Here is a 15,038-nt window from a genome sequence, read left to right on the forward strand (position 1 = left end):
CATACCTTGCAGATTAATCAGCATCCACTGGATTGTGCTCCTGTCTATAGGCAATGGCGATACTGGTACATCAGCAACATCCTCAGTGATAGTGCACTTCAATTGTTAGGGCAAATATCTCTGTGAGATCATTGGAAGCTGACATAACATTTGTTTACACCTCTAGTATCACCTTGACCTATTGGTATAATTGCCTTGGAAAGGCCTCGGATGGAGAACTCTAAATTTTTACTAGGTGCTGCCATGGTAGATACGCTGCTCAGCAAACCTTCTGCCATCACTTCAGCAAGCTGTGTTCATTGACAGCTGCCATTACATGACATGGAGCCTATATCAGTCTGCAAGTACAAAGAGTGCACAGTTGCACCTGACACATATACCTAACTAACTGTTCTTTCTTGAGTCAAAAGGCTCTTTGATCAGCATTGCCACTGAGATGCACTCAACAGCTGCCACATGCACCAGGGTTCCTGAGATGAATCAAGCTCCATAAACGGAACTGGCAGATTAACTTCTAATGATATTTCCAGCTTCAGTGTAGGGGTCATGACTTGAACTTCTTCACTGTGGAAGAAACATCTCCCAGATGGTTTCACCTGCAGAGGTGAAGATAAAATATTAATACAAGAAACTGTACTCTAGGCATATTAGTAGACAGAGCATGTATTTCTCACACTTGTGACAAACTGCTTACTGTCCTGATTACTGAAGGTGAAAGTAATACATACTAGCAGAGGTTTTGCTACATTTTTCAGAATGGCTCCTTTATGAGATGCAGCGCTCAGAATAGTTTCCTTCCTTTTTAGCGGTGGCCAAGTTGGATGCTGTTCCTGTGCTCTTTCTTGGGAACTTATCTGTGTTGTTCAAACACCATTTTGTCACCTATCAATTAATTAGAAATTTCATGGTGCTAGGTTACTTTTAACGATCTTTCTGAATGCTTTTAATTATGTGTTACTATTACAAATTTGATGTATGGATTTGATGTGCCCCCCTAGATCTCTATCTTTACCTTTACGGATCCTTAGGGGATATGCCTTGTTTGGAATAGCTTCTCCACAGTCAAACAAATCTCTATCCAATAGTTCTCTCCTGACATTGTTCACAAACTCTCTGAAAGATATGAAAGAAATAAGGGCTCTTTGGAGGTTACGAATGGGTCTATGTGGGAACATAATCAAATTACAAAGAGCAGCTCAATTTGAAGGCTAGTTTTGAGAGTCATTTCAAGTAAACTTCAGTATGCAGAGACTTTTTATTTGTGTTGACACTAATGAAAATTTTCATTTGATTGGACATTGATGGTTAGTTTATATCAACCATGACCTTCGCAAGATGTCTCTTGGATTAGCCATCTAACTCCTACAATGTCCAAGATTTCAACCAAGCTGTGCTACTCAGAATAGCAGCCTCAAAACCACCAAATCCTGAATGTTCTTGCAGGAATTGGTATTTATTTGACTACATCAAGACTGAGATCTCTGCTTGCTTGGGCTCTATTTGACAGACCTGGATATAGAAATTCCCTTAATTATTTGATACTGTGTTACCACATGAAGAGAAATAACTTCAAGTGCCAATACCTCTGTATGTGAGCAGGGTTCCTTCATCATGGCAAATGGCTTCAGATGCCAACACCTCATTAACTAGCTTGTTGACTCCCTCTTCTTGTGAGCTGATGTCAAACTTCAGCAAAGTGGAAATGTAAATCCTGTTAAGGTATATGTTGTGCACCAAATCAAGCAGCTCATTTTAATAATTAAAGTACAATTAATTGCCATTGGTACAATTGTTGTTGATTCCTCTCTGCCATATCAGTAGATGATCAGGAAGGAATTAACCTGCATGGTATCGCTGAGTTTTTGTTAGCAAAAAATAATAAAGATTGTCCGTAAAGTTTCTCTCATTAATATACTGTTCTAAACAATAGGCTTGGGACAGGGTAGCAATAGGTAGGGCAGGGAAGCAATTTCACAGGCAATATTCTATTAATAGGCCACTGACATAAAATACTCCACTTTCTCCCTGGATTGTTAGCATGGTATAACACTGTAGAAGGACTTTTGGAGAAAGATTGCCATGTTGTGATGTCCACAGTAGTGGCTACTAGATGTGCGATGGGCTATCAGTACTCTTAAAGCACCTGAGTGATATAGGCTGCTGCCTTTTTACTTATAATTGAGATATGATTTGAAATTTTGGCTGTGAACTTATTACCAAGTATGCACCCCACAATCAGAAGATACTTAATGGGTACATACATTTTGTAAATCACAGATGCACAGTATTTTGCTAGTAGCATAGTTTCTCTTGCTGTCTGCTTTTGCAGATGATAACTTCAACATGGAAGAATTCTGCACCCACACACCGCTAGCAACTAGAGAAGTTAGACGGGGTCTATTATTCTATTCCTGCTGCTGAACATATATGGAGTGTTGCTATCTGTTTTGAACCATGCGCCAAGTTAGGAACAGTTGTCGTGCTTACTTCATGTCTTTAGAAACCCTGGAGGTAACCACCCTTGGGGGATACATTGTTATGCCTCATTATTTTTTACTGCAGAGAAAATCATATGCAGCAAATCTTGACTACTTTTAGAAGTAGGATGATAGAATGTTGGGAGGGGAAACAATTTTGGAAAATTATAGAAATTTGTCCCACTTATTTAAAAAAAAATGCAGAGAAATCAGTGATAGCTTTTCAGATACAGATTTTCTATTCATTAAATTGAGCAGAGTTGACTTTTTTTTTCCCCACTTCCCTTAATTATAATAACTATACATACCACAGTCGGCACTATGCTTTCCCAGGACAATTTCCAATGATTCTCCCCACCCCCACTGCCTCTTCTTTCTTTGAAGTAATTTCATTTTTCATGCATTAGATGTCTTAAAGCATTTTCATCTTTAAAATTTTGAGTTACAGGAGGGCATGAGGGTGTACTGTCAATGGTTTTCAGGTTCCCAGCTAAGCTCAGTATTTTTCTGTCACTCAATGCATTTTAATTCATACTGACACACTTTCTTATGCCTGTTCTTTTTCAATTATATATATTCAACCAAACCAATAGGTATACACAAAAAACAATGTATTTTATTGAAACAAGTGAATTTACGTTGAAACCTATATAATGTTCTTCAGAACAATTTGTTTAAATTTGTATTAAGAAATTCACTGTGAGTCCAATTAGTGCTTTTAATTTGTAATGACCAAAGCATATCAGTCACAACCAAAATATTGTCTCTACAAATTGTCTAAAACAAATATTTTCTAAAATTATTTTTTACCTATACTTGTTATCAAAAGCTTTATCAAAGGAGTAATCTGATTATCAGATTAGGATTCAGATTGCATTCAATCTGACATTGGTTCAAGAGCCTGTCCCTCAACTGTATTTGTGTATAATTTAGATCACTAATTTTAGACCAAAATTTACTGTTGTTCTGAGTACACAAACCTGGTGTCATCTCATGGTTTATGACTATTAGTTATTGACATCACAAATGCAGATTCATAGAATTCATGTTAAAGAAAGCTTTATGTTAAATTAGATGTCCATATATGTAATGATCAAAAGAGGTGTACAGGTGGTTTTGAAATAATACAAAGATTAGCATTTTTATTAACCCGTCTTTTGGTTTCTCTGGTCTGTGTAATGATATACAAATAAGACTCTGGTAGTGAAACAATTATTTAAAACCTGTCATGCGTACACAGCAGTACTTATTGCCATGATGGATTGATTTAAATCACCTTTTAATCATGATTTAAAAGAGCAAGCAAGGAAACCTTGATTTAAATAATTAATTTGTATTGTATTTTGTATTTGCACTTTTTAGTTATTTTCCTTAAGAGAAAGTGATTCTCATTAGTTGGTAACCATGAAAAATATGTGTTTTGTAATAAAATATAGGCTTTACACTACATTTGGTAATTCCTTTTGCTAACCAGGATAATATGCTATATATATACATATTTATTTAAACAATTGTATATATTAATTTACTTTTATTCAGATACTTAATTTTTACATTTTTATTACATATAAAATAATGAATGATGCATTTCTTATTTACTAGATGATGACTGATTTTTTTTCTTGTGATTTGTGTCAAGTTTTATTTGTATGAAAGTTCAAATTCAGTTAAAAATGCACAAAACAGCACTTAATTCTTTGTTATTAAATAAACCACCCTTAAGTGCTGGATACATAAACGTTTTGATAGAAAAAAAGTTTATCAAAACATTCTTTCCATTTAAAACTGAATGATTTATTAAACAAATTAAGTATTATCTGTGATTAATGAATTGAACTGATAGTTTTTGGTCACCATGGCCTTCAAGATTGTAGAACTAATATATCTTCTTCTCTCACACCTAGTTTTTATTCATAAACTAGAAGAAGAAAAGGAGCTTTCCTGCTTCTTCAGCTCTCATGGTGGTGTATCTGCAGTGGAAACACATGGGGCTTATGGCAATGTGGTGCAAGCCCAGTTGTGTAGTAGATGGACAGTTGAGATTGTAGTTGGATCCACCACATACTGCATTCATTGTGTTGCTCATAAATGAGAAGAATTCATGATGGCTGTGCCACTGGAGAAATTTTGTCAAAGAACCTGCTTAACAGAGCCTGTCACCATCCTCAAAGTCTCCAGTAACATGGTTTTAAATTAAGGTATCCAACATATGTACACATGTTTTGCATATGCACATATGTCCTTCTGGACTGAAAGCTGAAAAGCCAAGGACTAAGTATTGCTGTCATTGCTACCTATGCACATGAGCATTTTCAATCTTTATGCATCAGTCTCTTTCCATAATCAACTTATTTTAAATCACAGTAATCTTTGGCAAAACCAACTTCTTGTGGGTTCACAATGACTTTCTTTTCCTGACTGCTAAAAGATCAGATACTCAGTCTTATTGTCCTCTTCATGCTGCTCTAGTGGTACCCCGGGACAAAAACCTAGCTTAACGAGGTAGCTAAGGATTTACCTTGCAAAAGGAAACCGAGGTGACAAAGCTGAGGTGGCTGTCAATATGCCCCCAGCTCCTGGGATAGCTCAGTGGTTTGAGCATTGGCCTGCTAAACCCAGGATTGTGAGTTCAATCCTTGAGGGGGCTACTTAGGGATCTGGGGCAAAATCAATACTTGGTCCTGCTAGTGAAGGCAGGGGGCTGGACTCAATGACCTTTCAGGGTCCCTTCCAGTTCTATGAGATAGGTATATCTCCATATATTATTATAATCAGAGGCAAGCAGAATGGCCCCTAGCAGCTTTTACTGCTGCTGGAAATTGGATAGTCCTGAAGCGGCTCTGATTTGTGCTTGGGCTGAAGTGACTACCAGCCACCAGAATTGGAGGGGAGCTGATGGAAAGCTACCCATCTTCATATCACTGTTCCCCCACAGGTGAATGTTATGCTGCTCTGATACCCTTGAGGATTTGTTCCAAAATAAGCAAATATCCTTCAGGCTGGATTGCCATAAAAAATCTACAGTGGATTTGCAACCTTTTCCAAAGTAGCCTTGATGGGCTTTTATCATCACATATCAGATTTCAGATGTCTGCAGTTTTCCTGAGCACACCCGGGTAAAATCAACCCTTTTTGTCCTGTTGTTTCCTATAGAAGGCTAAAATTATCACCACAAGAGGGAGTTATGATATTTCCAGTATATATATTTCCTTTGTAATATCAAAAGGGGGCAAATATAAGTTCTCTTTAGCTGTTATTTTTCACATCTTTAAATTTCACAAGGGTGCTGCTCAACATAAACATTCAATAAAACAAGTGGACAGTAACTTCTGGACCATTTTTAAAAGTCAGCCTAGAGTCTTACACATATTTAGTCTTGGCATTAAGCCTGGACTTTTCATCTTTCTCTTGTCAAGTGTGGGCCTAGCCAAGCTAAAAAAGCAGAGTAGATTTTGATTTAGTTTTGCTCTCTAGGTATCATTCCTGCATCTGCTCCTATTCCCTAGCACATTTAAGCCGAGGCACTGCAGTGCATCAGACATTCTGCTGCAGACCTTTCTTTACAGTGCTTATAAGAGAGGAAACATTTCAACACAGAGAAATGTAAAGTTTTGAGTGCAAATGCTGAGCAACATGTACTATCTATTTAAACAGTGCCCTCTCTCTATAACATTTGTTTAATTAGCTGACTTGCACAAAACAAACTTATTTTGCGTGCACAAACAAATTGTAAGAACTCTTTTAGTTTTTGCAGTAGAACTGACTGTCTTTATGACTTACAGTTTCATGTGCCAGCAACTTCAAGCACCTGAATACCAATTTAACACTTGTATTTTTGTAAAAGAGAATCTGTTTTCACTGCCATATAAACAGAAAGTTTAATAATACCATCAATATTTTCAATCCATTGTAAAGTACTACTTTATTACATGTACATACATGTGCATCACCTGAATTTGAATAATTTTGATTTTGCATCCTTAATCTATTATGAATTTTAGATACTGAAAATGAATGCATTACCCTAACTTTTGAGTTGTTTAATCAACTACTTAACTATAGTATAGTCAAGGATTTAGAAATAGCTCTTTTCTGTGGTTATAGCTAGACTTGCATCATTGTGGTGCTGAAAGGACAGCTCACAGCAGAACTATTATCAAACTAGTGTCTCCTCAGAATTTATTATTTTACTATAAAATGTAACAGCTTAAGTACCTGAGATGTTGAAGTTATCATAATTTACATATTTATCCTTGTATTCAAGTATTAAAAAGAAAATAATAAGAAATCTTAAGTGATTACTTGCAATTTTTCTGATTAAATCTTGTGAAACATATTACAACATCTCAGATCTTACAACAGTGGACTTCATGGGGACAGTGAGTTTTTCTCTAAGGGATTCCTGCTTTGGTGTTTTAGTTCAGTGAGCAAATTAAAACACTAGAAAATCTCCTTTTTTCAGCTATAACACCAATTAATGGCTTGGCAGGTCACTGCCACTCGGTTTCTCTTCAAATCACTTGTCTAGGTTCATCATATAAAATGATCTTATCCTGTCATGTCACTCAATGATGAGAAGTCCAAATTAACTAATCTTGAATTGGACAAAATAAGGTTAGCTGAATTACAGTGAGGCAATTAATACATTGCCATACTTTTCTCAAAATCTTTACCTAGTCAGTAAGAATTTCAGCTTGTTGCTCTGATATTTTAAAAAAGCTTGAAAAAAGACTCTTCATATATTCATTTTTCACATCTTATACTCTTTACATTCCAAAACATTAGTTCCCCAATCCAGCAAAGCATTTAAACATGAGTTTTTAACTATAAGCACGTGAGTAGTGTTGAGAGTAAGCATTTTCTTCAATGGGACTTCTTCGCTTAAAGTTAAAACTAATGATAATGAAGTGATATCTAGTACCTGGAGCAAGGGAGCTGCGACTGAGAATCAGGACACCTGAGTTCTATTCCTAGCTCTCCCACTGACTCGCTGTATGACTTTAGGTAACTTACTGACCCTTTTGGTGCCTTAGTTTAACATTATATTGAAAATATTATGTATGTACCGTACTTATTATGATCAAATTCTGACCTTAGATACATGGACACAACTCCAGTGGGAGCTGGCAGAATTGCATATCTGTGAGCGGAGTTTGACCTTGTAAGTTTATAAAGTGCTTTGAAGTCCCTGAATGAAAGTTGCAATACTATTAACATCACTACTTATTAAGGTTTAATTATTGAAATGTCTGTAATAGCTTGTTGTCTCTCATGTACCATAGTTATAACCTTCTAAGTTGAAGAGCTTAATTGCTTTCTCTTTCCAAATTTAAATTATACTGCAAGTTCATGTCTTAACCCTCCCCTCTTCAGCTCCCCTCCCCACTATTGGATTACTTATAGAAATGCACTAATTTTGTGGCCATTTTGTAGATTTATATATTTGTACTCTAATTCAAACTCTCAGTGGTGTGTCACTAAAAGAACACATCTTGCTGAGCTAAACTTGCACTTATTTACTAATTACACTTTTTATTGTATTTTTGAAATCTAAATGATTTCATGTAACTACAAAGTTCTAGTAACTAGATGAAGTTTCTAATACTCCTGCCTCTTGAGCAATGCATGTGGTTTTTCCCCCCAGAAGGTTTATTTGTTAAAAATCTCTGTGCTCTGAGGAATTGTTATCATTTCATCAAATCTCTAGGTTCATTAAATTGTTGGCTCTGTTAAGGACTGAAAATGTGTCCATTATATATAAGCACTATTCTGGATCATTTAATGCTTTCCGGTTAATATATGTCTGCATGATGATAAATTTCAGTTTATGAGCCAAATTCTGCTGTCTGAAATACAAAGGTAAACCTACTGATTACAAACTCTCAGTTCTCTCAGTTTAACTGAGAGTTTAGTTTGTCCCTCATTAAATTACACCGTTATTCTTAACAAGTTAAGAAGGGCAAACAGCCAGCCTCTTGCTGTAAAGACAAAAATCAGGAGGTACATCATAGTACATGCCAATAGGGCATTTTTCTGTAGAATTTAAAAATGTGCCAGCGGGAGAAAAATATCCTGATATCAGAAATCATTCAGAGCACCAATGGGACATAAGCACATGGGTGCATCCTCATCTTCTGTGTATGACGAACAACAAGCTCCTCCCTTGCTGCCCCCATATTCAGTACTAGGTGTGTCCCATTTCAGGTGCCATTGTTTCAATGACCTGTGGCCCTACAATTAGTGTTGCCACATTGGGCTATCACAAAGAGGCTCAGAACTGAATAGGTTAACAAAGATTTTTTCTCAGTCATTAAGTCAGCAGTCTGATCTTCAGCACAGCAGGCATTCACATTACACAAAGAGATGAGAGTGGGGATTCTTCATCTGGAGTCCATTTTAAAATCTTTTTTTTTTTTAGGAGAAGAAGAATAGAGGTGCAGGTAAGGCAGTGTACTGACACTCAGGGATTTGGGTCTTGGCTATGCCACAGACTTGCAGTGTGACTTTGGACAAGTCACTTAATATCTCTGTATATTAGCTAATAATACATCTCTACCACACGGGGGTTGTGAGACTGTATTCATTAATGTTTGTGAAGCACTCTTTTTTGTGATGGGGTCCATATAAGCACTTAGAAAGTAATGCAATCCATTTTGTAACCATGTGCATCTCTCTAAGTAAACCTTTATTTCTGGAAGTTTTTCATAGCTGCTTGCAAATAAATCTTTTTTTTTTATAATGATAGAATTAGGTTAAACTCCCTTTTGGTGTGCACTCTGGCTTCAGTATTCAGAATAGGTGTAAACAGATATGAGTTCAAGAGCAATTTCCAAAGCAAAGGAAAATTAGTTCCACATTCACAGATTTGAATGGAGAAGACCTCCTGGGTCATCTAATTCAAAACATGGAAGAGGATTTACATCTGTATTTGTCTCCCCAATGTTATATCTACCCTACTTTTAAACACTTCTCATTACATTGCCTCCGCTACCTTCTTAGGCAAATCATTCCATTGCCTAATTGCCTGCACAACTAAACAGTTTGTTCAAATGTCTCGCCTACATTTTTTTCCATTTTTAGTTTTATGCTGTGAGTTCTTGCTCTGCGATTACAAGTCCCTCTGTTTTTCTGTCTCTTAACTCTGAATTACTTGTAAACCTTTATCATTGTCATAAGGACACAGCAGCTAGATATGGAAAAGATCTTTACATTTGTCTCCCAGCAAGGGCAGGATACAGTCCCTTGACCAATGATGGGTCATGACACCAGAAAAGTGATAAGCAAACTTCTTACAAAATGACATACTCAAATACTTCTCTACTATATGTTTACATATAATCTTTCATATTATTTATCATTTTGGAATAAACATTCTATAAAATAAACATAAACATGGTATGTGTCATAGCATACCTTGAGCTAAAAAGGGGTAGAGTAGATGTGCTGGGGTGGGGATTGTGATGAAGAGGCCAACTGCTGGTTCACTAATATGTATCAGCAACTCCTTTCAGGCCTTACAAATTCACTACACCTAACACATGGTTTTCATGGTGCTTATCCAAAAACTGTCTTATACGGGATCGAATGAAAGCCAGTGACATATTGGTCACTAATATTGAGAAATGAATTTGTCAATGGAATTATGAATACTTACTGATATTATGCTTTAAAGGCTGTAACCAAATGTAGGGAGAAACAGGTTTTCTTCCAGACAGGAGGGAATCTAGTTATTTCCCTGCCTTTAATGCAAATTAAGTATTGGGAAACCAACACAAAGGAAGCTGCATTTTCATGCAGGTCAACAGGAAAGGCCAGGACAATCTAAAATCAGCATGGGAAGACACCAGAGACTAAAGCCACAGGAGGTTCTCTTGTCACTGGGGTAAAAACATTGAGTTTTGTGGAAATATATGAAGAATGAAAAAGACATTTTGAAATCCGTCAGTGAGGAACATTCTTGGTGGAGGGGAGTGATTCACGAAAAATCTGGATCCTGATTTGACTGAAAATCAGCAAACTACAAAAGGACTCTGAGGGTGAGAAACTGTGTTAGTCAAAGTACTGTAGCTTGCTAAAGTTATATTTAGTCTCTTAGGAAGTAGTACAAACCAATGGCAGCAGCTAAACCTAGGGAAGTAAGGGATTTGGAAGGGTGTGGAGAATGCCAGGAATCCCAGACAAAAACATTGCTGTGTGAGAAGAGCTTTGAATCCTTGGAAAGCTGGGGAAATAAGGGAGGCTGAGGTGGCATGCAGAGTGGAAAGCTGGTAAATTCTGTCCTCCCAGCCAAATAAACAGAAGGCAGTTACTGACCTTACTGTACCCAAACAGCCCAGAGTCTTTTTGCTGCTGCCAGCCCCCCAGGGAAGAGAGAAGATGGAAGAGGTGATTTGAACAGGGTAGGTATGCTGGCTCAGGCAGTTCCAATGGGTGGTTGTGCTAGCTCAGAGGCTACGTTGTTGAATTCAGTGGAATAACACCAGGATAAATTTGGCCCCTTACCATCTGCATCCCAAAATGGTATTTGTTTGCGGATGCACATATTGGAATCTTAGAATTGTAGCACAGGAAGGGACCTCGAGAGGGCATCTAGTCCAGTCCCCTGCACTCATGGCAGGACTAAGTATTATCTAGACCAACCCTGACAGGTGTTTGGCTAACCTGCTCTTAAAAATCTCCAACGATGGAGATTTCACAACCTCCCTAGGGAATTTATTCCAATACTTAACCACCCTGACAGTTAAGAAGTTTTTCCTAATGTCCAACCTAAACCATCCTTGCCGCAATTTAAGCCTGTTTCTTCTTGTCCTAGCCTCAGAGGTTAAGGAGAAATTTTTTTCTCCCCACTCCTTGTAGTCACCTTTTATGTACTTGAAAATTGTTATGTCCCTTCTGTCTTCTCTTCTCCAGACTAAACAAACCCATTTTTTTCAATATTCCCTCATAGCACACATTTTCTAGACCTTTAATCATTTTTGTTGTTCTTCTCTAGATTTTCTCCAATTTGTGCACATCTTTCCTGAAATGTGGTGCCCAGAACTGGACACTATACTCCAGTTGAGATCTAATCAGCATGGAATAGAGCATGAGAATTACTTCTTGTGTCTTGCTTACAACAATCCTGTGAATACATCCCATAATGATGTTTGATTTTCTTTTTGCAACAGTGTTATTCTGTTGAGTCATACTTAGCTTGTGATGCACTGACCCCCAAATCCCTTTCTGCAGTACTCCTTCCTAGGCAGTCATTGCCCATTTTGTATGTGTACAACTGATTGTGCCTTCCTAAGTGAAATAGTTTGCATTTGTCCTTATTGAATTTCATCCTATTTAGTTCAAACCTAGGGTGGCCAGATGTCCCGATTTTATAGGGACAGTCCCGATTTTTGGGTCTTTTTCTTATATAGGCTCCTATTAACCCCGCCCCCATCCCGATTTTTCAAATTTGCTGTCTGGTCACCCTATTCAAACCATTTCTCCAGTTTGTCCAAGTCATTTTGAATTTTAATCCTATCCTCCAAAGCACTTGCAACCCCTTCCAGCTTGGTATAGTCCACAAACTTTATAAGTGTACTGTCTATGCCATTATCTAACTCATTGATGAAAATATTGAACAGAACCAGACCCATAACTGACCCCTGTGGGACCGCACTTGATAGCACCTTGCAGCTTGACTGTGAACTACTGATAACTACTCTCTTGGAACGTTTTCCAAACCAGTTATGCACTCCCCTTATTGTGAGCTTTCATCCAGTTTGTTATTCAAGTCTATTCCTGTTGCTACTGTTAAAGCAGCATACTCTCACCTTGTACATATTTTTTACTGGGTATTTTCCCCCGCTAGCCCACAAGTATGCAATGGTACACTTTTATCTAAATTAAATCTCATTCTCTTTAAGTGCACCCATCTCTCTACATCCTCCAGGTTGTTCTGCAATTGCAGTCATCTGTGGACTTCCTTTGAAATCCCTTATATTTGGTATTTTGTGCAAATGTGCATTTAAGTGAATCCTAGAGATCATTAATAATATTTAATAGTATTGGTCCTAACACAGACCCCTAGGGAATTCACTGGATATATCTTCCCAGACTGATGATATACCAGTAATTATCTCTATGGGGTAGATTTTTGGTTTCCTTGGCTGAGCAGGGGAATAAGGAGGAAAAGGTCCCCCTAGTCCTTGTTTGATCTACTGGTATCTTTGGGTCCAGGTCTAGTGTGGAACATAACCCCTGCTTTCTAGACACACCCATCTTCAGCAAGTGGGTGGAGAGGAGTGGAGAGTGAATGTATGATAGCGCCTGCCCTGCCATGTACTCTGGATAGAGTAGCTGGTCAAGTGCAAGAAAAAATTAAGTTACACATGTTCAAGGCTGCAGTAACTTACTTTGACGGGAGGGGAGGGTGGGATAGGGAGTAATAAAAAAGCAAGGAAGGAATGCACTTTCTCTGTTTCACATTCACTTTCTCAGGTTGCTCCTGGGGGAAAATGTAGGTGCTACCCTATAGCCAGGGCTGCCCCTAAAGGCTCAATCAAGCCATCTTTTTTACTGTCTGTCAACTAATTTGGTATCTACATTACAGAAGATGCAATTTCGGTAGTAGTTTTGATGCAGAGATGTATAGAAAGCCCTACAAAAGTCTAAGATAATTTGAATCTTAAATCAGTTGTGTAGGAAACACAATTAACAATAATTATGTACTCACTACTAAACTTCTACTCAAAAACAGTAATTTAAAAAAATATAAAACTCTCACAGGATCTGTCCTTCTCCTGCCAACTTTCTAGGTAATCATTTTTTCTTTTTACTATGTAATAATTTAATCCTCCTGTGGGGAAATTTTTTTTCCCCTCAGGGAATATATTTCATGGTAAAACAACAGAAAACACCACAAAAACATTCAAACCAACAATAATGTATCTTCCCTGGTTATTTTTATCTTCTTCAAAGATGGTAGATATTTCACATTTTGTGGCAGGGTAATCCTCTTTGATAACATTGTATTCGTTCACACAAATAGATAGTGATATAAACAGAATATTAATATAGTTTGAACAAGAAGTTTACCAGAGAGCACCTGTCTACAAAATTCAGCTCAGATAATCAGCCAATCAGGAGAGAGAACCGCCACAAAGAAATGCAAATGTAAACTTCTGTTTCTAAGTTTTGAGCATAAATATCATCTGCACAGGGAAAAAGTTAATCCCACTCAGAATTTTACATATATATTATTATTTTGATGGCTGCTGTATCAAATTCAGATGACTTCTTGGTGCCATCTTTATGTGAGAAGCAGCAGAGAAAATACATCAGATATTTACCAAAAGGATGAGAACAATTTCCTTATGGCAAAGTACATTGCAATAATTTTTCATAGTAGGAGGGTCAAGGGCTCAAATACTGATCTCATCCTCTTACTCTGATAGGACAATATTGTCGATAAGCACCTTGCTTCCTGTGGTTTCAGTTTGATGCCAGTCGTACATTCTTACATCAAACAACTTCTCCCTTGCTAATCTCCTGACTAACCTTAACTCTCAGGCAATAGTCTTTGATGTCCAATTAGTCATAGCCATGCCAAAACTATCTAATATTTCAGTTTACAACCTGACATATGCACCCACTTCAGTAACTTTTCTGTATTCTTGAAAGATAAAATCAGAGCAAAAGAAAAGTGAAATCCCAGATAAATGTCAGATTTAAAGATCTAATGATAAGGAAAGTGTGTGTGTTTGGAGGGTGAGAGTGAGAGAAAGAAAGAGAGAGAGAGAGAAACAACTTTTTTGCCTGATGTCTATGTGAAAAAATAGAAAACAATCTAAAAGGTGGTTGATATTTAAAATCTTGGCAATTAAATTTTAATATTTAAAATATCCTCTTTCTTCAGCTGGAACAGAAAATTGATACTGGTTAGATGATTTTTGGCATTTCCTCTTCTCTAAATGCTAGGAGTAAATTGCCATTACTGATAGCAGTTTAATTGCTGTTTTCTCTTTTTTAAAGAATTCCCTGGTGTTCCATTAATATTTTGTGAAATGATATTTTCCTCTCATTGTTTCCTCATGGTAACAAACCAAAGTTGTTCATGGATCTCACTTTTCTTGGCACTACAGATTAGTTTTTACTTAATACAGGTTGAGTATTACTAAAAGGCAATAACTAGACAGTTAATTTGTACTGTCTGTTGTTCTTTTGAGACAGTATCTGAATAGTTAGTCCCTTTCCAAAAAGAAAGCGAGAGGCTTCTCCTAGTTTCATTTGTACTAGCTATAAATGTGAGTGTGTATTTTATTAAATTAAAGTGATCACAAAAAACACCCTTAAAATCAGAAAGAATTTATACACACTATCCCCAGCCTCTTGCAACACACACACACACACACACACACAGAGATTACACTGGCCTACAATTTTTGAGAAGTCGTCTGCTTCAGAGATAAAACGTGCTATTTATTATGTATTTTGATGTGCTGAATTCAAATAGGACAATTAAAACAACTGATTGGCTACCGTTTCTAAGATATTTAAGTTTTTACATTTTATGTCTATGTATATTGT

Source organism: Terrapene carolina, unplaced genomic scaffold, assembly GCF_002925995.2.
Source record: "Terrapene carolina triunguis isolate 2854851 unplaced genomic scaffold, T_m_triunguis-2.0 Scaffold68, whole genome shotgun sequence".
Taxonomy (NCBI): Eukaryota; Metazoa; Chordata; order Testudines; family Emydidae; genus Terrapene; species Terrapene triunguis.